We start from the raw sequence: 26,582 nt of genomic DNA, 5'->3' as shown, positions 1-26,582 counted from the left end.
TATTTAATTGTGTAGTCGTATCACTTCTATAAGTATACCCCCCCCCCGGAGGATTTAATGTTAATAGCAAAGAACACAGCTATTAAGGAAATCTGGGATAGGCTCCTGAACACATGATTATACAGCCCTTTAACTGTGATCTAAGCAGGAGGACTTTAGAAGAGACCCCAGTTATACAGAAGTGGTTCATGGACTTCCAGAGTTAGAGCCACTCAGCATTCCTGCATGGGTAAGATTTCCTTGTTAGAAGAGTATCACCCAGATGTTCCTATAAATAGGACATATGTGAAGCTAGACAGAAAGGTTCTGTCTCTCCTGTGTGGCCACTTCTTCATATCTTCCCTCAGGCTTCACACTTTTCTCAGATCTTGCATGCTATCTATTCGAGATCAGCCTGGAATTGGCTACTTTTAATCCCTGACTTAAAATATGTTAGAACTAAACACAGTTCTTCTGTGGTCTCACTAGAGCAGGGTCCAGAGGCATTATTCTCAACATCAAAGTGATTCTCATATGACTGTTATGACTAGTATATGTTGATTTTATTATTCTTATTACCATCATTATTAGGTAAGCATATCACATTGTTCTTGCTAAACTTGCTGGTAAGCCAGATCCATTCCCACTAATTATACAATTTCTTCTTAACCTAATTGAAGGACTGCATTCATCCTTCCTAAATTTAACTTATAAGGGTCCATATGAATTCTGATCCTTCCTCAGCCTATGTCGATCCCAATTTTAATGAAGCATGCCTTTGATATTTAGTGGCTTTGTACAAGTTGCTGATAAATACTGAATACAATAAGATAAAATGTGACCCTTTTCAGAATGCCACTGTAGACTGCCCTCCAGGTGACCCTGACTTTCAGTCAGTACTTTGGGTGCAGTTGTTGAAGCAACTACCGATCACTTATATATGTTTCTTCGTGTTTACTAAAAGGACACTGTAAAAATTCTGTCCTGTTTAGCTGACAAGTAGATTTTACTGAGGAAGTAGCCTAATCTGCTGGTATATTAAATCAAGAAAGCAAATGAAGTTAGCTGAAAATGCTTCTTAGTGAAACCATACTACCCCCTTTTCTAACTGCTCATACGCCATTTGTTAATCTTAGCTAGAATTTGATGATCACTGTCAACCTTATTTTTGTAATTTCTTGGTGTCTACTTCCCCCTCCCTCAAAAATTATATTTGAAGTAACATGACCTTGACAAATCACTTAATCCCTCTGCTTCCTCTAGAAAGTCAAGAATCTAAAGGTTCAGAACTACCATTTGTGCATAGGTAAAAGTTTGAAAAAAAATGTTCTTTGTTGATGGGCAAATCATGGTCAAATATGGTTGCTTTCTATCATTGTTTGATGCTAGCAATGCCTTTTAGGATTGATGAACGTTTCAGATAAAAATGTTAAAAGCATCTTAATCACCTCTGAGGAAAGAATTTGACCTGGGAATTTTAGTAAATCAAAATCATTAAAATTTAATTAATGTCAGTTTTACTAAAAGGCTACATGCCTGGGTGTGGCAATTTATTCTGTATTCTTTTTTTGTGTGTATCTTTTTAGGGCCTCACCCTTGGCATATGGAAGTTACCAGGCTAGGGGTAGAATCAGAGCTGTAGCTGCTAGGCTTACACCACAGCCACAGCAACGCGGGATCCAAGCCAAGTCTGCAACCTAAACCACAGCTCACGGCAATGTTGGGTCCTTAACCCACTGAGCAAGGCCGGTCATCGAACCTGCGTCTTCATGGGTACTAGTTAGGTTCATTACTGCTGAGCAACAAAGGGAATTCCATCTATTCTGTGTTCTTAGTTTATAGTCAACATGCAGTTTTTTTTAGTTAATATTAGATAAGGTAGGTCTTTATCTTTTTTTGTTGTTTTGAAAGATACTACCTCTTAGCCATTACTATCAGGAAGAAATGCTGCAGACCACCATGAACTCTCTTGATTATGAAACAGCAATTCTTAATAAGATTCATTGAGAAAAATGCATTTTTACATTATAAGAATAATTACCATTTATGAAGGGCTAAACATTAGACATTGTGTTGGACTTCTTTAGATAATCTTCATAATGAATGACAAAATTGAGTCCTATAGTTCTGTGAGCCTGAGGTTTCTGTGTAGTTCATGCCACCTTCCTGGGTAGGAACAACCTATCTGATCAACGTTAATAGTTAAGTTGTTTGAAATGCAGTCTGAGTTTTAAAAATGGGGCAAAGGGGTATTTTTAAATTCTCAGGAAGTTTTTCCTTGTATTATTTTGCTAAGTTGTTATGGAGAGACATTTTTGCCTACAGTGGTATATTGCTGACCAAAGTTCTAATGTCCTACTTAGTGGAGTTTCTTAGTCACCTTTATGATCTGATGACTGCTTCCTACCTTTCCCTGATTATTTGAGAGTCTTAAATTATATCTGGCCTGAGAAGTGTGTGGCATCCTCTTGTCTATTCAACCACTCAGACCTCGCTAATGCAGGCACCTGTCTATAAAAGCAACTAGCCCTGCCCTTTTCCATAGTCTCTGGATTTCTTCCTTCAGACGCCATAGACATTTGCCCTCATAATTGCAGTCATTCCAGGGTGGAAAACTTGTCCCCAAGCTGTTTCATCAAGTTCTTTTCAGGTATTTAAGCTGTACCCTAGTTCTGTTTGTCTGTTTTATTCCCATTTTCTTGTTAAAAGACTCCCACATCTTACAACTATTATAAGGGACTTCACTACATACCATCCTGCTGATTGGCCTTTGGCCTCCGCAAATAATTCCTCCTCTTGATCTGGACCAAGGGTCCTTCAACCTTAGGGTTGCAGTAAACTAGGTTTGGTGCCGCAGCAGAATATCAGTTTTTGTTTTAGTTTAAATTCACATTTAAGGCAGATAGGGATAAGAAGGGGGGCTTACTGAATCAACATTGTCTGGAAAGCAAGCTCTAGCCTAGATGGGATGAGGAATCACAAGTGAACACTGGTCATGGCCCACATCTAAATGAGAAAATAGCATCTGAAAGAAGATGTTAAAATTTTTTAAATAAAAACCAGTGATCTTATAAAAACAATGTGTTAGACACCTCGGCCTGGCATTCTGCCTGAATCTGCTGAAACAACACTTGCATCAAATCCAACAAATTAACAGCATGTCCTGAGCTGCTGTTTAAACAGTGTTTATCAAGTGCCCCCTCTAGCACAGCTGTAAATCCGCCAAACTGCCTGACCTCCTGGAGTGTCCCCTCGAATGCAGAGACTCTTACACGTTTTTCCTGAAGCAGTTTGATTCACTCAGTGGGAAAGGGTTCATCTTGGCCTGGGGAATGCCTGGCTCCAAGGGCTTTTCTGTGGTTATCCAAGCTAGAAACAACCAGAGCAGGGAGAAAGGATAACAAGTGTCAGGCCCCCAGGGTGACTAGCTACCAGCAACCACCCTCATGCCCACATGATCTCTAGCTGCATGGCTGTATTTATAGGTTGATGATCTCTTAGGAGACTATATGCCCTATGACACACACACACCCCTGCCCCCGCCCCCACTGCCTAGATGGGATGTTTCCCAGCCAGGGAAGTTGGAAAGAACTTTGCTGAGATGGGGCTGGGCATGGTGAAGAGAAGCAAAACTTAAAAGTATTTCACCTTATTTCCTGAGCTATATTATTACCTGTCCCTCTTACTCCCTGTGCTCTAAGGCATTTACACATAAGCATCCATTGTGATTTTACCCAGACAGTGGAACATGAAGCAGGCAATTCTGAGTCATTGCTTTCCTGCTGGCTAAGCAACCTCTGGTGCAAAACATTGCATACGTTTTGTTAGCTGTGTTGGAGAATTAGGGCTAGCATACCCTGAAAACTATCTTACTGAGGGCTGGACAAGGAATAAGCACCACTGTCAAATTTTCTATGTTGTGACTCTCACAGAAGCCAAATGACCCAAGTGTGAAAGCACACTGGGCAGCAAGTACACCACGTGCTCTGCTGATGCACCGTAGTGTCAGGACCGCCTGTGCCTGACTTGGCAGTAGTGCCATAGCATACGGAGGTGCCAAATCTGGGCATGCCAAGGCTCGCTCAGGGAAGGCAGAAATGCTGCACAATCCTTTGTCTTCTTATCTTCCCTCCCCCCCCCCATTTCTGTATAGTGCCATTTTCTTCCCAGAATAAGGCCCTGGAGAAGCACCTAGAGCTTATTTAATCCTTATGTAGGTGAAACTTTATAAAGAGGAAGCAGAATAGAAGGCTGCATTAGATATTCCCTGCCATGGCTATTCCACTTGAAACATCCCTTCTCATTGTCCAGAACTGCAAGGAGTCTGAAATTTTACCGCGCTTATAAGCTACCACATTTCATATATTCTGGGAGAATATATGAGACCCCTTAGAGACAAAGAGTTTTATTTCTCACAGTACAATGGGTAGCATGAGCTGCATAATCACCTCAATTCCCTTTGCCCTCACGTCCCTCGTGGAGAGTGCAGAGCTTGGCCCAGGTGGACAAGTGAGTTTGTGTCACACACACACACACACACACGCACACACACGATGAGTTTGTGTCACAGATGAGAAACTTCAAGCTTAGGAAACACCAGTCTTGTAAAGGGGCTGATGGCAAGCCTGCTTAACCTTTGCCCCAGAGAAAGACATTAAATGTTATCTTGGCTAAGAAACAAATCTGTCCTTGACCTGGGGGGAAGGATGGAAGGGTAATGTATCTGTCATATGATTTTTCTGTATAGACTCTGAAAAGGCAGTACAGAACAAAACTGTCAGTCCCTCTTGATCAGAAGACATGAGAAACGCAAGAAACCCATGAATTCTCTCCCACCACCTGTTGCCCCTGGTAAAGAAATGGGATACTGCAGGTCAAAAAATCCCACGCAGCCCAGCCGTAGCTGATTTGACTCATGGGGGCACCAGGCCCAAGGCCCATCCATTCAGAGACTGATCAGTGGCCAGGTGCTAAAGGTAAGGCAGGACAACCAGGTTCGCTCACTTAACATTTTGGAAAGGAGGGAATTGCCAGTAGGAAATGGGAGCTGAGGCAAAAAGCTTGTGTAAGGGGTGATATTAAAGTTGTAAGTAGCGACGATCATGCTGAAGTGATAGGGAAGCAGAAAGTGAAAGCAACTAGAAACCGAGTGGGAGAAGATATGCGAGAGTGGATTTCGGAGGAAGCCAGCGGCAGTGGAGGGAAGGAAGTTGAGCCTCATGACTGGTGGAACCCTAGAAAGTGGAAGCAGACACAGTTCCTTACTTTCCATCACTATCTGCTCCTCCCACCAAAATGGGCATTCTTTATAGTAACACACAAGCCATTACTGCAGAGAATTTGAGTGAGTTTTTTAGTTAAAAAAAAACAAAAACAAAACAGATTATAAAGAACAGAAGAGATGCAGAAAGATGTTTTCGGACAGTAAACTGGCTAACATTTATCAGGTGCATACTATTGACCAGGAATTTAATACATGGTTTTATATGCATTATCTTGGTTAATCCTAACCATTTTTAGGCGTAGACTTTTTTTTTCTTTTCTTTTCTTTTTAGGGCCGCACCCATGGCATATGGAGATTCCCAGACTACGGATCTAATGGGAGCTACAGCTGCCAGCCACAGCCACAGCCATAGCAATGACCGATCCGAGCTGCATCTGCAACCTACACCACAGCTTACAGTAATGCCGTATCCTTAACCCACTGAGTGAGGCTAGGGATCAAACCTGCAACCTCATGGTTCCTAATTGGATTCATTTCCACTGCCCCACAGTGGGGAACTCCTAGGCGTAGACTTTTTAAAAAATTGAAGTATAGTTGATTTACAATGTTGCGCAGTTTAGACTTAATCTCTAAAAGGCATCAAATGTTAAGTAGCTGCCAAGGATCACGTAGCTAGTAAGCAGGGGAGTCAGGATTCTAATCCAGTGCTCTTACCTGCTTTGTTCTATTGCTTCCTGCGTAGGTGAGTCAACACTCAAGGTAAGTATAAATGAAATTTCATCTACCGTACCAATAGTCCTTGCAGGCTAAGCTGCAAGTTCAGTAGCCTTTATAACACTCTTTTAGTGGAGATAAAAACACTAAACATTTGGACCGAAAAATACTCAGAAGTTGGTAATTATCTTGTTAATGATCAAAGAGAATAAGCCCAAAGAGGCTAAGGTGAGGAGTATAAACATATTAAATTGATTTATTCTCCTACCTGAAACCAAAAAAATGATCTCAGCAGGTGCATAAGTTTGTTACTTTCCAATCCACCTCAGAGAGAAATCTACCTCCTCCATTTTTCTCCTGTCAGTCCCTATAGTATGCACAGTTCCAGTGGCCATTATCCCTGTCTCTAAATAAGCAAGAACAATAATGTGGTCAAAGGAAGCCTGCTGCTTTTCACACTGGGAAGGCCTGGGTAAAAAGCAGATTGTGATTGAATGGGGATAAAAGTCAAATTCCTACTGTTCCTCACCCTAAATCCACTCTATATGCTCTTGTTCTGTCCTAATTAGTCTCTGTCCCAGATAGCTACTACGCCTTTTTGGTTAATGAATACCCATGGCCTCATCATCTCCGGTAACTGATCCCACAGGAGGCTGGGAGAGCCTCATCCGAGCCACCTGACAGAAGGTGCTTTTCTATTCATAGATTGCTTTGTACTTAGAATCAATGAAAAATTAACAACCAGTTTGTTACCTCACCTAGGAGGCAGTGGCTTGCCCATAATTGTACAACCAGAAAATGTTGGAGCTGGTACTTGAATGAGGTCTTTTGACTATGCTAAAAACTATGCTTCTGCTTTCTTGCCCAGTTTAATCTTCTTCCTCTGGCGAGTCAGGGCAACAGCTAGGGTTAGATCAGAAATACGTATTTACCTCCAAACCTGCTTTGTGCTTAGATCTCAGATGCCAGTGAACAAAGTGGGAAAATAATGACGAATAAGCAGATCAAGACTTGCTTGTAAATTCCTGTTTTGATGCTTCCATTTGAGGTCATTTTTAAGTTAGAAAAGGCTTGGGGTGAGGTGGAAAGAGAGAGAAAGAGAACAGAGTGGCAGAGCAGGAAACTAGAATGAGACAGAAAATAAGCAAAGTCAGTGGTTCTTAGGCTTCCAGCCCACCAGAGGAATTTTCCGGTAGGTGTTTGACACACATGCAGAGCACAAATGTCAAACTTCTAGGAATTTTGAAATTCAAATGTCAAGAGTTTAAGAAATTTTAATAACATTTCAAAAATACCTGAGAAATTAGAACATATAGCAGAACACTATATACTCAGCATTTACCTGCAGTGGATTTGATAATTTAAGAACTATTAACATTTTACCATATTGACCCGAAAAAAGGCTCATATGTATATACAGTTCCTTTTCCTCAAAAAAGGGCCATGGCCCCGGGAAAATTGTTTTGATTTCAACCTCCACTACCTGACTCGTTTTTAGAGGCCCTCCTAAAATCCTATGGGTCTGCCAGAGTCAAGGATCGTAAATAGGTTTTACCTAACTTGTCAACTCTGATCAGCTGGCCGGAAGATTCACCCTTGAATCCAGGCACAGAGAGAGTGCGGCGCAGGAGAGGGAGTTGGGGAAACTGAGAACTGTCCCTCCTCACAGCTCCACCTCACTATATCGGCTCTCTGTGCACTGTGGGACGTGCCAGTGTTCAGTCCAGCAGCAAGAAAAGCTTCCCTCCCTGCGGCTGTAAGAGACTGCATCATTGTAATGCTGTGTTCGCATCACTAAAAACGTTGAGCTGCACTACATTCTGGGAGACCCCCGTAATTCGTGCCTTAAAAAAATGAGTTGTCCTTCTCTGGTTGGACTCCCTCTGCAGAAAATTCTACCTCTAACCACTGGCCTGATTTCCATGTAGTTCCTCCCTGGAAAGTGTGCAGAAGTCCCCATGGGAAGCAATCTTTCTTCAGTTCTGAGCATGGAGGTAAGGTCATTTCATTTCTTCTAGACTGGAGGAGCAAGCCTGCCTTTGCTTTTCAGACAGCTTGTTTTGCAGCAGGCCCTTTATTATCATGAAAGTACAGGATGAAATTTTGAGCTTTTTAGTGATAACACTGATTAATCATCCCTTGGAGCCGGTGATTGCTTCGTGGTCCCAAGGTAGGGAACCTGCTGGGTTAAAAAAAAAAAAAAATCATGTTGAAGAGAATGTTTTGTTTTGTACATTGAGTAACAGCATTCTCTGGTGATCTGTTAAAATAAGGGATGTCTGCAAAAATGAGGATAAGCATCGATGCACCCAAGGAGAAGATTTTTTTCTTTTCAAATGGAAATACAAATTTAGGGTTGTTATGTGCACTTTCTTGAACTTGGAAAGAGAGAAACTGAGGCAATATTTATACACTCCTAGTTAGAAGAGAAAACCCTCCATCCTACTAGTTGCTCCAGAGGTAACAGACATTAGCCTTTCTTACTCTTCCCTTCGTCTTCCCTCCGTCCCTCCTCTCCTTCCTTTACTTCTTTTTCCTTCATCAGGCAGATTGGCTGAGTTTAAATCCTAAAACCACAGCTGTATGAGCTGTGAAATCTGGAGCAGCTTAGTTGACCTCCATATGTCTTTTGCTTCATCTGTACAACAGAGACAGGTGGTGTTTCCCTCCTGAGTTTTGTGGGGTTTTTTTGGTTTTTTTTTTTTTTATGATGATTGAGTGAGTCAGCGCGTGGAAACTTAAGGGTTCTGTCAGGCATGTAGTAAGCCTCAGGTGGGAACACTTCTTCTGTACTCCCTGTGTTTCCTTCCATGGGGTGGGAACTACTCTGCTGAGACACTCCCAGCCTCCCTCCCTCTCCCTTGCTGGATATTGGCTTAATCTGATTAGAATTAGAGTGAATGAACTGGCATGCTGGCCTCAGGCTCTTTTCCTCTCTTGGAAGTAAGTGGTTGCCTCTGCTTTTCCAAGGGAAGCCCTCGTTTGAGACTGACTCTGACCCCACTGTTGTAATGGCAGCACAATCAGGCTAATTCCAGATTGACTGTTGAGAAGGGTGGCACTGTCCTTAGCAGCAAGCAGGAGTCCTGCGCTACTGTTGAGAAGGGTGGCACTGTCCTTAGCAGCAAGCAGGAGTCCTGCGCTATGGAATTCCTTCCTCAAGGTGTTCCAAATCCCCCTCCAGAGCCCAGGATTGCCTGGACAGGGATCAGCGTGGGCCTGAGACCTGGCGTCTGCCCTCAGGGTGCCCCCACACGGTCTCCCATGCAAGTGGATACAAGGAGATGCCCCAGGGGTTCCAGGGCTCATGTCTGTGGGGTCCTTCTGGGGCCCCATGGCCTGGTTCTTGTTCCAGGAGGATGGACTGGCCAGGATCTCTTTCCCCCTAACTGGCAGAGTATTTCTTTTGTATGAGTGGGCAAGATTAGGCCCCTGTAATCATGCCGACTGGGAGTACTTCTCACTCCCATCTCAAACAGAGCAGGTCCAAGTCTTGGCTTGAGCTGCATGTGTGGGCCTGTGTTACTGAAGTGTGGGCACAGTGACACTCAAGGTGGGGCCAGCAGGTGTCCTTTACCCTGTTCTGTGCCCACCACTGGCTCCTAGGGCAGTCACCCACCCCAGCAGGTGGTCTCTAGGGTGGCTGTGCCATCTCTTCTGAGGACACCTGAGACCATTGTCTGGCTACACCAGTGGGCCCTTCCCATCTGTGTCCTTTCCTGACTTCAGTTCTGGTGACATCATGCTCTCACAGGATGGTCTTAAACTGCTGGATGAGGGAATCAGGTTTCTTGTGTAAAAGAAACTACTCTCTGATGGTATGTGGAAGACACGGGTGTGGTCCATGTGGAGAGATCACATTCCAGCCTAAGGAGTTCAAGAGAGGATATAGCTGGAAGATACATTGTTCTATTAATGCCATGAAATAAAGCAGAGTACATTTAACATATCTGGAAAATGAATTATTGTTCACATTTTCCTGCCTATTCTGGATAAGACTTGAATATATGGTCATGATCAGTGAAGCACGATAACAACCTTCAATGAAGTCACTGGAAGCTGCTATTCACAGACCACACTTTGAATGATACAGCAGCAGCAAGAGTAATAATGTAACAGCATCAAATAAATGGAAGTCTGAACTTGCAGAGGCAAGAAGACCTATATTGTTTTACTACAAAGAGGTTCTGAAAGCCATGGCACCATGAGTAATAACGCTATTGCTATCACTTCCTCTCTGCAGGAGATATGAAATTAGCCAGGAATGTTGTGTATGACAGTAAAGAACATGAATAAGTGGTTCCCGAACCTGGACAGAAAGAAATGGTGCCTACATAGTATGAAAAATCTTCACATGCACTGATAGGATCATAAACAAATAGGTAAGTACATCTTTTCTCATTATTGGTTCTAAATCTTGGTGGATAAATCACAATACCTCACATGGGTCCATGAGTTGTATAATATGTTTTTCATATAATTATTTATATAAACGAGGGCCCAGCAAAAATATTTTCAGAGTAACGTACACCCTAGGGGTTTCCCTGGAGAAAAGCATTTGCTCATAGAAATAAGCCCCCTCTCCTCCCATCTTACCTCTATCAGTAACAGAGGTGCTATTTTGGCCACTGTCTGCCACTCTTTTGTCTTACTCCTCAATTTGTTTTGAATATGGGAAAGGTAAGGGGGGTGCTATTTATTCAAAATTTCTCCAAGTTTCTAATAGTAAGCATCAAAGTTATCATCATGTTTTAAGCATTTGGGTTACATTTTTTAATACATTGAGGTATAATTGACGTATAACATTACGTGTATGTTATATGTGTAACTACATGTTGTGTAGTTTCACCTACACAATGTAATGATTTAGTATTTGCATATATTGCAAAAATGATCACCACAATAAGTCTAGTTAACATCCATCATCATATACATACTTAAAAATTTTTTTCCTTGTAATAGGGATTCCTAAGGTTTGCAAATATTTTCCCCCATTCAGTGTGCTCTCTTTTCATGTTGTTGAAAATTTCCTTTGCTGTGCAGAGCATTTGTGGTTTGATACAGTCCCACTTGTTTATTTTTGCTTTTGGAGTCAAATAAAAAAAAAATAAATCATTGCCAAGACAGAGTCAGGAGCTTATTCTTGACTATTTATTCCAGGAGTGTCATGGTTTCAGTTCTTACAGTGAAGTCTTTAATCCATTTTGATTTTTGTGTATAGTGCAGGGTAATGGTCTAGTTTCATTGTTTTGCACATGGCTGTCTAGTGTTCCCAATAACTTTTATTGACAAGACTGTCCTTTCCCAATTGGGTATTCATGGCTCCTTTATCATAAATGAATTGACTATATGATATGTGTTTATTTCTAGGCTCTCTCTTCTGTTCCATTGATCTATCTCTGAGTTTTTAATGCCAGTACAATATAGTTTAAATTACCATAGCTTTGTAATATAGTTGAAGATTAGAAAGAATTATGCTGCCTCCTTTGCTCGTCTTTCTCAAGTTTGCTTTAGCTATCAGGGTATTTTGTATTTCTATACATATTTTAGGCTTGTTCTATTTCTATGAAAAAATGCCACTGGAATTTTGACAAGGATTGCATTGAATCTCTACATTTCTTTGAGTAGTAGGTACATTTTAATAAACATTATTAATTCTTACTGTTCATGAGCATGGATGACTTTTCATTTATTTGTGTCTTATTCAGTTATTTTCATCAATGTCATAGTTTTTAGTGTAAGGATCTTTCACTTTCCTAGGTATTTTATTTAAGTTTATTCCTAGGTATTTTATTCTTTTCATTGCAGTTCTAGATGAGATTATTGTCTTAATTTCTCTTTCTGATAGTTTGTTATTATAGTATAGAAACACAACAAATTTTGTAATTAATTTTATGTCCTGCAACTTACTGTATTCATTAATTAGTTCTAACAGGTTTTGTTTTTTGGTTTTTGTGGGTGTTTTTGGTGACGTCTTGGAGGTTTTCTCTATATATATTATCATGTAATATGCAAATAATGATTTTACTCTTTCCTTTCTCATTTGGATGCCTTTTATTTTCTTTTCCTGCCTAATTGTTCTGACTAGAACTTTGAGTACTATGGTGAATAAAAGTGGTCATAGTGGGCATCCTTGTCTTGCTTCCAAGAGAAAAAGCTTACAGATTTTTACCATTGAATATAATGGTACCCTTGGGCTTGTTATATATGACCTTTATTATGCTTAGATACACTCCCTCTTTATCCAGTTTGTTGAGAGTTTTTATCATAAATTAATATTAAGTTTTGTCAAATGCTTTTTTTTTGCATCTGTTGAGAAAATTATGTGGGTTTTAATTCTTTATTTTGCTAATGTGATGTATCATGTTGATTAATTTATGAATGTTGAATCTTCCTTGTATCCCTGGAATAAATCTCACTTGATCACAATGTATGATTATTTAAATGTACTATTGAATTTGGTTTACTAATATTTTGTTGAGAATTTTTGTTTCTATCTTCATCAGGGATATTGGTCTATAATTTTCATGTAGTGTCCTTTTCTGCTTTTGATAAAAGGATGATGCAGACTTCATTAAATACGTTTGGTAATACTTCCTTTCTTTTCTTGGAAGTGTTTGAGAAGGATTGGTATTAAATATTTGGGTCCCTATGCATGTAACAAGTTGCTTTCCTCTTGCAGCTTTTAAGATTCTCTATTGAAATTTTAGTTATAATATATCTTGTATTTCTTTGGGTTCATCTTATTTGGAACTCTATGGCTTTCTGGATCTGGATATCAGTTTCCTTCCTGAGGTTAGGGAACTTTTCAGCTATTATTTCTTCAGATAAGTTTTCCATCCCTTTCTTCTTCTTCTGGGAGCCCTGTCATATGACTATCAACCTGCTTGATATTGATCCATAAGTGCCTTAAACTACCTTCACTTTTTAAAATTCTTTTTATTTTTTGCTGCTCTGATTGGGTGAGTTAATTGCCCTGCCTTCAAGTTGACTAATCCTTTATTTTGCTTTATCTTGTCTTTTATTGAACCCCTCCAGTGTATTTTTCAGCTCAGTTATTTTATTCTTCAGGTCTGTGACTTCTCTTTGTTACTTTCATATATTTTCTGTCTTTTGTTAAAATTCTCACTGTGTTCATCCATTAGACCTCTTTAGCAGGTAGATCACTTATCTCCTTTCATCAAGATTTTTTCTGAGGTTTTTATCATGTTCTTTCTTTGGAAAATATTCCACTATTTTCTCATTTTGCTTGACCCTATGTGTTTGTTTCTATGTAATAGATGAAACAGTCACCTTTTCGAGTCTTGAAGGAGTGTCCTCATATAGGAGATGAACCTTATTGTTCAACCTTGTCCTAGGTCTTGGTTGTCCCTTGAAACTTTGGGCTTGTCTAAGTAGCCTGTTTTATTTTTTAATAGCCTCAAGTTTTAGGGTGTCTTCCAAGACCTGTCAGTGTCCAAAAGTTGTGAAAGGAATCTCATCCTCTAAATTCAGGGTTATTGGAAGCCAGACCCTCTGGTAGCGACTTTAAAGTATGCAAAGAGAGAGTTCCCATTGTGGCTCAGTGGGTTAAGAACTTGACATGGTATCCATGAGGATGTGGGCTTGATCCCTGGCCTTGCCCAGTGGCTTAAAGATCTGGTGTTACTATAAGCTGTGATATAAGTTGCAGATGTGGTTGGGATCTGATGATGCCATCCTGCGGAGTAGACCACAGTTGCAGCTCCATTTTGACCCCTAGCCTGGGAACTTCCATATGTCACAGGTGTGGCCATAAAAAGAAAAAAAGTATGCAAATACACAGTCCTATGAGACCACAAGTATGAGCCCTGCTGGCCACCAAAGCAGGTGATATGGAGTGTCCCTTGGATGACAGTCACAGAAATCAAGGCTTTAGGTGATCCATAAGATCCTTTTTGAGAAGTCCTGGCATGCTGTAGTGAGGCACTGAGAGCTCTTCCCTCAGCCCCTGGATATGTGCCAAACCTGAAGCCTGCCCCTCAGGCTGAAGTTCCAAGACAAGTAAATAGGCTTCTTTCCTAGAGAGGCTGTAGGTATGTTTCAGTAAGCAGTACCCTGTGTAGCACCCTGGAGGTGGTAGTCTTCCCAAAACTCTCTTTCTGATCGTTACAGTCCTCTTGGACCCAGGAATGCATGACCTCTTGACCTCCAGAGCCTGGTGATGAAGGGGCATCCCCTGGGCTGCAGCATCAAAACTGGGGAAGCAGATGTAAGAACTGGGGTACCAAACAGGTGTAAAAGCCCTTCTTTGGGAGATGCAAAAGGAGAATGCAAAGACTATGACTGTTGGTCAGAAGATAAAGATGGAACATGCTGAGAAAAAAGTAAAGATCTAGGGTAAAATAAATAGTGTCTGCTTCCTTTAGCAAGGCAGAGAGAGAGTGCAAATTGGTATCTTCCAGCTCCTCCATCCCCAGAGACTATCCCAATAGGCCCTTGCTCCTCTGTCTAACACTTAAAGATTACCAAATACATCTCTTTCACATAAAGTCTGGTCATTTTTCAAATGGCTGTTTCTGCCTTGGGCCCTGGGGTGGGTGAGGCTGTGCATGAGTGCTTTAAGAAGCATTTCTCAGTTTGCCACAGCCCTTTGGTTTTCATGGACATGTGAACTGATGGTCAGATATTTTAGGGGCTCATCTGTCAGGTGCAAAATTTGAGGTGTCTGATGTGAGTTATGAACCTTTTTCTTCTCAGAGAGAGGCTCCAGGTTTGTGATTCCCTCCCTAGTGTGGTCACTGTGCCAGGGGTGGTGTTCATAGTGAGATTGTGTCTCGGCCTCTCTGACCCATTCCTGTGGCCTTTTTCTCATTTGCCACATGTGTTTCTGTGCTAATTTTCAGATCTTTTTCAGTCATAGATTTGGTATATGCATGGAGGAGGTGAGTTCCAGATCTTCCTATATGGCCGTCTTGCACCACCTCCTCAGGTTGCATTGTACTTTTCATGTGTTTCCTTTCCTTCCATTCCCCAAAGCTTATAAGCTCTTCCCTAAGCCCTGCAAGATTCCTGGGTTGTTTTGTTGTCTTGTTTGTTTGTTTTTGTGATCATTCTGGAGACCTGGACAATACCTAGCTCAGAAAGAATCCCCTTCCTTCTTAATATCCTTCAGTAGTTTGGACTGAATGAAAGTTCTTTGCTTCCTACCCCTCAAGTGCATTGCTCTTAAGCCCCATGGACAGTAGGTGGCCCTTGACTTGAGGGGATGATGACAAGAAAGTTGAATTCATGGGTTAAGAAAATAAGGCGCCCAGAAAGAAGAGTATCTACCTTAAGCATTTAAACCAAAAGATCAAAGGGTTATAGAAGTGAAGGTATTCAACATAACAAAATTGGAAGCAAGCGAAATGTTTACTAAGTGCAGGACATGATAAAGTACAGGATTGCTGAGCCAGTCAATAAACCGATATGAAGCACTTTGCTATTATGTTACGGAGGCCAGGTAGAGTCATGGAGTAAAACTTCTGTGAACTAAAATAAGGAAGAAAGGAAGTGACACAATTTTATAAATGTATGTCTTGTGGTTATAACTAACGGAAAAGCACATAGGTATTTGTATGATCTACATTATTTCCTAAAGCAAAATTAGTACCCTGGAATTATGCTCTGTGTGTGTGTGCTTTAAGTGAAAGATTCAGTAAACATAGCGTTATTTATCCTCAAAGTCTTTTGTGTAGAGATTTTTATTTACAATTTGTTAATCATTTTTGTTTAGAATATTATCCTATATGCACACTGTCCTATCATAAGATTGCTATTTTCTTTTCCTCCACTTTGGGGGCTTGCCATTGTTAGGACTGGACTAACCAGCTATTCAGGACACTTTTTACTTTGGTTCTTGATCATGACACAACAGACTCTATACCTCTCTGGAGTCCTAAGACTGGCCAAAGGGTTTCAATTTTCCTTAATTCTCTATTATTATAGTGCCAAGAAATACCCAGTCATGATCCCAATGCCCTCAAACTACGGGTGGAATCATCCACTGTCCTTAGCATCCTAGACCTCGGGCCCCAAGGCACTGCAAGGAGCAGTCCTGTCCTGTCACCTTGGAGCTTCTGCTGCACTACAGGGAGGAAACCCTTATGAAGTGCGACATGTTCCCATGCTTTAGAGAATTCACTCAAAAAATGAATTTCACTCAAGGCAGAAATGGAGATCCCATGGTTTCATCCAATCACAGTCATATTTCACCTTTTTAAGAATGGTAGGATACCTTTCACAGGAGCAACAATTTCCCTAATCTTTTCCAGAAACATAAAAAGTAAGCAAGCATGTTTTCTCAAAGGAGGGTTTTTCCTGAGAATCCATGGCCCGAGCATGAACTCCTCCAACCTCATTGCTACTTCCTGGGCAGGCCCATGGGCCTCACCTGCTCTGCTCACTGTGAAGGGCCAGGCGCACAGGCTGGGGTCCAGCCATGAGTTGCTAGGTGGCGTTGTCAGGAGGTCTCGTGCTCATCTCGCCAAGTTCTGCCAAGATACAGCTCCCAGCACAGGCATACAAACTTCCATCACCTCCTGTGTATGTAAATAAGCACAATGAGTTATTAAAAAACTCGTGCATTCGTTCATCATCTGTAATTTCAGTCCAGGATAAAATGATCATCCAGATTTTCACAGAATTCATGAATAACATTCAAATCCACTAATAATCCCCTCTCCTAAACAGTGGGGGTTCCATTAAGCAGTGTGCTGAACACAAGGCCCATTTTTTTTTCAAAGCTTTGAAGATAAATTATGAAGCTTCCCAGGAAATGATCTTTTCTGTAGCAAAAGAAAAAGTATATTTGAGGGTCAGGTTGCCAGAATAGCCAAGGAGGCCAGACCTTTGGGCCAGGAGGCCCTCTGAGGTCTGCATACAGTTATCCACTGTGGGGTGCAACTGGAGTTGATGAACCAAGCCAGGGCACCCCAAGGCTAGGCCAATGGTAGTCATTTCCCAGGCCTTTTGTCTCTCTTACCCAATAAGAAGAAAAGCACTTTCACTCTGCTGAGACCTGCTTCTTTAAAGACATTTATAATCCCTTCATCCATTATCCTCAATAAAAAGCTTAAAGGAGGACCATACCATGGCTGGAAATCCTTAAAACGTCCTTCTTTTTCCTTCTTCTCAACCAAAAAGAAGGGTTCATTTTCCAGTACCAAAGCTATTTTTTTAAATCACAAAAAAATTACTTAAGAAAAAACCCTAAAGCTTACCTTTTCTTTCCTTCGTGAACAACAGAGAATAGCCCAGCAGGGTAATCAGATCCCAAACAGTGGTGGAGTGGCTGCCGGAGACAGGCAAAGCCACTCTGTGTGAGGGCGGCATCTGTGCAGGGGCAGCCCCATGTAGAGAGCCAGACCCAGGGAGGTGAGGGCGGGGTGTACATGGTGGTGGCAGAGATGGTAGATGGGTTACATCTGTGGTGACTGGCAAATAAGTAGCCTAATGATATGGAATTCAGACTTTTTGCTATCGTTAGAGTCACCAATGTAGAAGGGAGAAAAGCAGAGTGAAGCCTTTGGTGTTGACTGGAATTGGATATGTCCATGTGAATTCATGGCTTTCAGTATACCTCTGTCCACTGTGATGCCAGGAGTAGTGGTGATCCTCATACCCAGATCTTGGTCTCTAAAAACCGTCTTCCACTAAGAGGAACCAGGGCTTATTGGAGAAATGGCTGATTCCAGGACAAAGCTAGGAAAAGGGCAAGATGAGCCTTAAATACCTTGAGTCAGAAAAGAAAGAGATCAGAGAATGATGGAGACAAGTCACAAAGACTCAAAAATTGGCTAGAAGTGGTTCCCACTGCCCAAATTGGGGACAGTTTGTGCATCAAAATAAATAAAGATCATGAAAGGCTATAACCCATTAAACAAAATAGGAAACTCTGAAGCCATTCTAGTAATAAACAAATAAGTGAAAGTTTGATTTTAAAAAAATAGTATGGGAGTTCCTGTCATGGGTCAGCAGTTAGCCAACCCGACTAGCATCCATGAGGATGTGGGTTTGATCCCTGGCCTTGCTCAGTGGGTTAAAGATCCGGCGTTGCCATGAGCTGTTGTGTAGGTCGCAGACGAAGCTCAGATCTGGCATTGCTGTGGCTGTGGCATAGGCTGGAGGCTACAGCTCCAATTGAACCCCTAGCCTGGGAACCACCATGTGCTGCAGGTGCGGCCCTAAAAAAAAGACAAAAAGACAAAAAAAAAATAGTATGATCACATAATTTCAAAGTGCTTCTCCATAAAACACTTATTGCAGATGGGAAAAATTAAAAACAAAACAAAACAACTCTGCAGTGGAAACATCTGACAGATACCACCTTATCCAAGTTGTCACGGGGAACAAACATCATCAGTAATTACACAAATTGAGATCCTTTGCCACCTGGTAGGAGGCCTTCAGAGCTTTTGTGATATTCCTGCTAAAGATGCATAACCTGAATCTATGAAGAAACACCAGAAAAACCCACATGGAGAAATTCCTGCAAAGACAACTCTTCTATCATCTTCAACAGTTTCAAGGTCAGGAATGTCAGAGGAAAACTGAGAAACTGTTTGAGACTAAAGGGGACCTCAGAGACATGATCATTAGAGGCAATTCATGATTCAAACTGGACTTTGTGCCTAAACCAGAGTGAGATCTGGGGCTTAGACGGCAGCAGTGTGTCATCCTCAGTCTCCTCAAGGTGGGCTTGACAAAGTCACTACAGCAGCTGCATCCTCACACCCTCCTGTTTTTGAGTCTAGATTGAGACCCTTCTTTACCCTCCCCAGCAGCCCAGAGATTTAATATTACTGCAACCACTTTGGTCATACCCATTACTCTCCCCATCACTGTGACCCAAAGGAAGTGATGTTTAATTTGATCAGACCTGAGTCACGTGTTTGAGCACAAGGCTACCCCTGGAGCCTTGGATGAAACTGCGTAGACCTGTGGACTCATAGTGGGAAAGGGGTGTAGTCCAATGAAAAACAGGGGCAACAGAAGGGAAGATAAATGCTAGAACAGTAAATATCCACAAATGTCCAAAATGTCCCCTACTATGTGGCCCTAAAAATCTCTTTTTAAAAATTTTTTAAAAGTAAAGTATAGATGACTTATAATGTTGTGCTAATTTATACCGTACAGCAAAACAACTTAGTTATACACGTTTATACATTTTTTAAATATTCCTTTCCATTACGCTTTATCTTTGGAGATTGAATATAGTTCCCTGTACTATACAGTAGGACCCTCTTGTTTACCATTCTAAATGTAGTAGTTTGGGTCTCCTAACCGCAAACTCGCAGTCCATCCCTCCTCCAACCCCTCCCCCTTGGCAACCACGTCTATTTTCTATGTCTGTATGTTTCTCTTCTGTAGATAGGTTCATTTGTGCCATATTTTAGATTCCACATATAAGTGATATCATATGGTATTTGTCTTTCTCTTTCTGACTTACTTCACTTAGTGTGAGAATCTCTAGTTGCATCCATGTTGCTATAAATGGCATTCATCATTTTCTATGGCTGAGTATTATTCCATTGTGTGTGTGTGTGTGTACACATACACATATGAGATATATAGATCCATCTATCTATATGTGGATTTTCTTAATCCATTCATCTGTCAATGGACATTTAGGTTGTATCCCAGTCTTGACTATTGCGAACAGTGCTGCTGTTCACATAGGGGTACATGTATCACTTTGAATCATTGTTTTGTCCAGATATATGCCTAGGGGTAGGATTGACGGATCATATGGTAATTCTATTTTTAGTTTTCTTAGGAACATCCACACTGTTTTCCATAGTTGTTGCACTAACTTACAATCCAACAGTATAGAAGGGTTAAAAATCTCTTCTGAAACTATTAATATACTTTCACCATGGTGCAGTTTTTGAAAATCTGTGATTTGAATAAGCTAATGGAAGTTTGGAAATAAAACATAATTTTTTGTCAGTTATCCAATATTTCTATCCACTTTGGGTTTTTTTGGGGGGATGGGGGGATATTTTTGTCTTTTTCTTTAGGGCCGCACCCATTGGCATATGGAGGTTCCCAGGCTAGGGATCCACTTGGAGCTGTAGCCACCAGCCTACACCATAGCCACAACACCAGATCCAAGCCACATCTGTGAACCACACCACAGCTGACAGCAATGCCGGATACTTACCCTGAGGGAGGCCAGGGATTGAACCCGCATCCTCATGGATGCTAGTCGGTTCGTTAATCACTGAGCCCCAATGGGAACTCCTTTCTATCCACTTTGAATCTAAATTCTTGCATACACTTGAATTAGTAAGCTTTTTTTCTTTGTTTCCCTATACAGGTTTTAATAATTTTGTTTATACGTCTTTTCCATATCTGTAAGGAGTCGTACATATCTGGTCTCTTAGAGCCCTTTAAAAGTCGAAAAATTTCCATGGTGGAGAAAGTAGATCAGTAAACAGCTGTAACAATTTCTGTGCTCCAGTCTCTCACTACATTTGAATTAATTCAGTCCCTATAACCTGTTTGAAGTTTTTCCATAAATTTCTCAACCCAACACCTACAAAAGGATAGGCCCTATTTGCTAAAAATGTATAAGCTTTTTTCCTGGGCCTTATCCCATCCACTATTGAATATTGTCATTTAAGATTTCACGAGTTCAAGTTTATATTAGAGCAATAGCCTCAGATCAAATGTGCCTATCCTGAGTTCCTTCCATTTCTTTTTTTTTTTTTAAGATTTTATTTTTCCCTTACAGTTCATTTACAGTGTTCCGTCAGTTTTCTACAAAGTAACCCAGTCACACATACTCATATACATTCTTTTTCTCACATTATCTTCCATCAAGCTCCATCACAAGTGACTAGATATAGTTCCCAGTGCTATACAGCAGGATCTCATTGCTTATCCATTCCAGATGAATAGATATATAAAGAGACTCAGATCCTTTGAGTCCAATAAAGGAGATTCTAAAGAACTTTAAAAGTGGAACTGACATCATCAAAGCAGTTTCCTTTCTCCCCCTTGTATTTGCTGTTGTAAGATATCATATTGAGATCATCTTGAGAGTTTTGAATGTAAATTTAGCATTTAGTATTTAATAAAGTTATAGCTATGATGATGTCAAGGTTTGGAATAGCTATATTAAAGACCACTTCACAAAACCTATTTGCCCTGCTCATATCAGATATCCTATGTCATTTTCTCTCTTTCTAGTTCTGATGTTTGCAATGATTCTGGTCATAATTAATTGCTAATATAGGATGGTATTTATTAGTGATGTTTCAAATCCTTGGAAATAGACTCCTCTGAGTGCCCAGTATTTCTCATCTAACAATTTGCACATGCATCATTAAATCTTCTACATAGCATTCTGTCTCTTCTAAAACAACAAACTTGAAAATCTTACATTTAGTTTCTCAAAACAAGTTTCATGAGGATGCCGGGAAGTAGATTGTTAAAACGATGGATTTCCTACATACATTCCAGCACTGATTATGGATAAGAGTTCACAGATTTTTTTTTTCACCTGACCTAATCCAATCCTCTGCTTTTATTCACTAAACATAGTTTGATACAGGGAAGAGCAGAAATCAGAGAATGTGAGTGCTGAAAGCAACTTTAGCGATCATGTGAGATGCTTCACAATTGATGATTTGAATTCCCTTGAGAATCTGAGGAAACATCTGAGCAAAATCCCTAAGAACATGCACATGAAAACATTTCTGCTGAACTTCTTGGATCCCAGAAAATGAATCTGAGATTCTTGGGCTTGGAAGGACATTGAAATAAGATGACTTGCTCAAGACCATCGAACAAGCAGATGGAGTTAGGACTCAAAGCTGAAATATCAGGGAGTCCTGGCCTTAGTTCATTATCTAAGGCCCTACTGCTACACAATTGGCATGGGAGGCTTGAAAGAAAAATATTATCTAATGGGCCAAACAGTCATAAAGTTATTCCCCGTTCAAACATTCTCCTTCATTTAGCGTTCATTCCTACCAATCACATCAATGTCTTTGTTATTTGGACGCCAGGATTATTGGCTTTTGGGAATATCTAACAATGTACTCTTAATGCAATGCACATTGATTGCAAAGTGAACATACAAATCTTGTGAAAGATGCAGGGTTTATGGGGTTGATAGAAGTAATGTTAGAGAATTGCTCAACGTCGCACTCGCTGAGACTTTGATAAATGAAGCCTTGGCAGAATCAGACTGGTTGACAACTGAGAGGGTAAAGGACTTGCAGGTCGATTAGCTAAGCACCCAAGTGAATATTGGGACATGAAAGGGTTTAGGGAATCCTCTGGGAAGACTAAGGAGGTCCTCACATGTTTTTTGTTAAGCAATCCTGTGAAGCATGCATCACAAATTAATTGCGGTATTTACTAAAGTACAATTTTGTTGGAAAATTACACCAAAATCTGTACAGCTTTTAACTTGATTGAATCCTATGGAGACATTTTTGTTTTCATCATTTACTATGAAATGTTGGTCCCTATTTTAAGTGAGTTTGCTTTAAATCACTCTTTTATTTCTCATATCCATTATCCTTAGATAATGAACATGTCCTATATTTCATTTAACTTCAAGAAGCAGAAGATTCTTTTATGTGTTGATCTTTACATCCTTCTGGTTAAAAACCACAAAGTTGAGGACTGTCATTTTGAAACTCTCCCTCAAGGATTTTTTTGGTCAGGTTCATAGATATGGAGTGTCAGTGATGACTCTAGGGAATAAAACTATTGTGCAACAAATTGAGTAAATTTTGATTAACTGGGAAGAACTTTTCTGAAACTCCATAAACAGAGTAACTCAATATTGTTTTGAAAAATGAGAATGTCATTGAAACCAAAGGGCATGGACATGAAATAGATGAATTCTGGGTTATTTATTGAATGCCTCTCATGGATAGAATTTTATAAAGTCCTATGTGGTTTGAATAATTTGTAACTATGCATGTTTCTGCTCCCAAACATTTTAATCAGTAATGATTCTGCAAAATAAAACACCCTCCAAGATATTTTTACGCTGTTTGGTAATCTAAGAATGAATTATAAAAATAACCCTCATAATTAGATTGTTCAGGTTTATCCAGTAGGGTGGAATTACTGTTAATTTGAACAGGTGATCAATTTCTGTTGGGACTTAACAATGACAGTAAAATTTAGACTCATATTTAGGCATTTTGCCTCCTTACTTAGCTGTTCAACGTCACCATAGTTTTTGCCCCAATATGTCTAAGGCTGATTACCAATGAGTAGGGCTGTTGGTAGGGTGACCATATAACTTATCTAAACCAGGGCACTTTAGAGGGGTAACTGCCCCTCCTCTGACTCTCTGCCCATAGACTACTCTCCCCTGAGCTTTTGTTTTATGACATTCCATGTGGTTATGTCTTTTTTCCCCTGTTCACGTAAGAGCACCTTGAGAGAAGAAACTGTTTATCATTCTTCACTTGTGTTTTCCAAGCCAATAGAAGGTGCTTAATAAATACATGTTTGATGAATGAAAGAACCAACAAAGAGATGAATTAGGGAGCATTTGGTTGGTCACCTCTGTCTCTCTAAATCCGCATTGACTGCATATCTTCCATCTGCTCTGGAATCCATTGTCTACCCTTCTCCATCCTACTCTGTGCCCCAGGAGGCTAAACCAACAGGCTCCTTTGTCATCTGGCTTCTGACATTAGAGGGTGGGCAGAGTAAGGTCTGGACTAGGAAGGTCTTTTTGTACAGCTACTCTTCCTAGGGTCCTATTACTTCTCCATCCATCTAAGGCATTTGAAGGGTAGGGGTTACAGAGTCGTCCTGAAGCCTTCGGTCTCCACCTCAGCACCTCTGCTAGACCTGGGAATTTTTCCTTACCAATTGCCAATACCCTGCCCACACCATTGCAAGCCATCCATTTTAAAAAATACTCCCAAATTACCTGCTTTGGATCTGCCATTTTTTCCCCCAAGAACACTGATGTATCTCATATATATCATGTCAGGTAGATAGAAATGTATCCTATTACAAGTTAGGACTTAGACTCTTTTTTTATTCTGGGAGAACAGATTCTACCACTTCCCTTGGTAAATTTCCATTGTTTCACAACTAGAGCAAGTTTCTCTGAGCCTGCTATAACTTGGGCAAACAAGTTATGATGAAGCTGTCCATTGTCTTGAAGAACTAAGCACGTTGTTCGCAGAAATTGCAGAACTAAGCAGACATTAGCCATTGCTGACAGTTAAATGTTTTTCAGAAGAGTAAGATAAAATGTCGCTTCATGGAAGAAACTAAAAATACTTTTAAAGTGTATATTGTGCATGAGCTTTTTTCCCTATTCTGAGTTGCCAGGCTGTGGGTGTTGAAAACTCTTCAGAAGATTTGGTCTGTCATGTTCAGATGGTGGGTGGCAAAAGAAATGCTAGGTTAAAAAAAAAATACAAGACATTCACTCCATTGTCTCTTGCTTAAGTGTGAATTGTAGAATGTTGGATCCTAAAATAATATGATCTGGCACAGTCAAGGCCAGCTGGCAGATCCCAGGGAGAACAGGTTACATGTGAAATAGCAGCTCCAAACCATCCCCCTCCTGGTTCTCAGGCTACCACCTTGATCACTCTTGCACTGATTCTCACAAAAGACAGGGTCTTTTCTTTTCTTTCCTTTCCTTTTCTTTTCCTTTCTGGCCATACCCGTGGCATATGGAGGTTCCCAGGCTAGGGTCCAATCGGAGCTGTAGCCGTCAGCCTATACCAGAGCCACAGCAATGCAGGATCCAAGCCACATCTGTGACCTTCACCACAGCTCACGGCAATGCTGGATCCTTAGCCTACTGAGCAAGGTCATGGATCAAACCTGTATATTCATGGAAGTTAGTCGGGTTTGTTAACTGCTGGGCCACGACAGGAACTCCAAGACAGGGTCTTTTCTATCAGATCTAATCTTAGAAATGGGCAAGGTAGCCTCAGTGAACTGGAATTTCTTTACGAAAAAGCGGTAAAATATTTTTCATTTGCAACATTGATGTGTCCAAAAAGAGAATGTTACTGACAAAGGTAAATGAGAAAACAAAGGAGATAAAAAGACTTCTGATTGGTTGACCTGGGAAATCGCTTGGCGTTGTCACCAGCTCAGTATACATCTATCTTCTGTTCCCTGATTTCATGACACAGAGACTCCTTGACACGCCCTTGGAGCACCCAGATATTCTGTGTAGTGAATAGCCCTTCCACACTGTGACACCACCCACGCTTCCCTACCCCTCCCCAGCTTCCTGCAGGATATATTCTGTGGTCTGTGACTTAGTTTGTTCAGGCTAATGATATCCATCGTGTGACCACCCCCTAACGTGTACAGCTTGCAGACCACAAACTCACTCTGAGAGTACCCTGGCCAGGGTATCCCTCCCTAGAGGAGAAGGGAACTTGTGTTTGGTCAGGTGGACCAAGAGCATGTAAAATCTGTGCAAAGAAAATAAAAGGCACCTATAAGTTAGCTGCTGATTTCTCAGCTTTCAGTCAAATTATTTTTCTGATTTATTCATTCAAAAGAAGTTCTAGGCATTAGGGATACATCCTGGAGCCAATCAAATTTTAATTCTGTCATGAAGGAAAGGGGAGTTAGATAATAAAGGAATAAACAAAATAATACAAAACTCCTATCACCTTTCCTGTGCCATGGTTTCAAAGAGAAACAATGAAAATAAAGTTTCTTGTAAAAAGTAAAGCCAAGCCCTGGACCACACCACCAAACAAGCCCTGACACCAGAGGCAGACACACCTTCCTCCACTGAAGCCACCCCTGAGAAAGCAGTGGAAATTGCAGATGCATTGGGGGCCCAAAAATGAATACAGAATTTAGGGCTGCAAGAGCCTCTGACCTGCAGACAGAACTCAGTCCTCTTGGGCCCATAGGAACCCACGTAGTTTTCAGAGGTTCTTGGAAGGAATGCATGTACCCTCAGTAACATATTCCAGGTATGATGGCTTTCAGTAAAAAGGTGCTTGTCTTTGTGTCTAAACCAAACTCATTTTGTCTTGCACTATTCTCAGGGAGAATTGAGACCAGATGCTCACCTTCTTTAAGAAAATAAACTTTCATATAGCTATAGATTAACAGCCCATAATTCCTTAAAGATTTCTTCCTGTTTCATTGTATGCCTCTATCCATATTATTAAAAATAGAAGATTTGTGTAAATAAGTGTTACTTGGAAGGGAATATGTGCAAGTTGTCAGTTTAGCACCCCTTGGAGAGATCCCAGCTGATCCAGGACCAAGGAAAGCAAAGCAGATATCTGATGACACAGGTTTTATTATTGTTACCTCTATCGTATTGTTGTGGATATTTGAGTAGAGTTTGATTTGGAATGGCATCTTCAAGTTATTTGTTACACGCAGGTCCCAATGCTGCTTGCACATCTGATCATCTGGGGAGTTTATAACAGACATGTACTTAGGATGTCTCCTTGGATATTCTGATTAGTAAACTGGGTCAGGTCAGGAATCTTCAGTTTAAAAAGGTTCTTCAAATGATTCTAAAGTACAGGCAGCTCCAAGAACCAGTGAACTGGGCTAACTTCATCCTTTAGTAGAGAAGAGCATCTGTGGTTCCCCACGGAAATATCAGTGCCACGGAGTTCCCAAGGCTGTTCATTTCTCCAGAGGACAAATTTAGGTACCAATTACATCCTAA

The 26,582-nt window shown here is 40.8% G+C and overlaps 1 long non-coding RNA gene across 1 annotated transcript; it reads left to right on the top strand.

Moving 5' to 3' along the window:
• Positions 1-5,715: 5,715 nt before the first annotated feature.
• LOC110259437 (uncharacterized) lies at positions 5,716-22,923 on the top strand. The gene is made up of 3 exons (XR_014838494.1): positions 5,716-7,911; positions 10,161-10,299; positions 21,467-22,923. It is a non-coding gene; the product is annotated as an uncharacterized LOC110259437 (long non-coding RNA).
• Positions 22,924-26,582: the final 3,659 nt, after the last annotated feature.

The sequence above is a fragment of the Sus scrofa genome, chromosome 2, assembly GCF_054392235.1.
Source record: "Sus scrofa isolate SSC_HxYL_T2T_F1_AM1 chromosome 2, Sscrofa_HxYL_maternal_Yorkshire_Landrace_v2.0, whole genome shotgun sequence".
Classification (NCBI taxonomy): domain Eukaryota; kingdom Metazoa; phylum Chordata; class Mammalia; order Artiodactyla; family Suidae; genus Sus; species Sus scrofa.
This window is presented reverse-complemented; position numbering and strand designations above follow the sequence as displayed.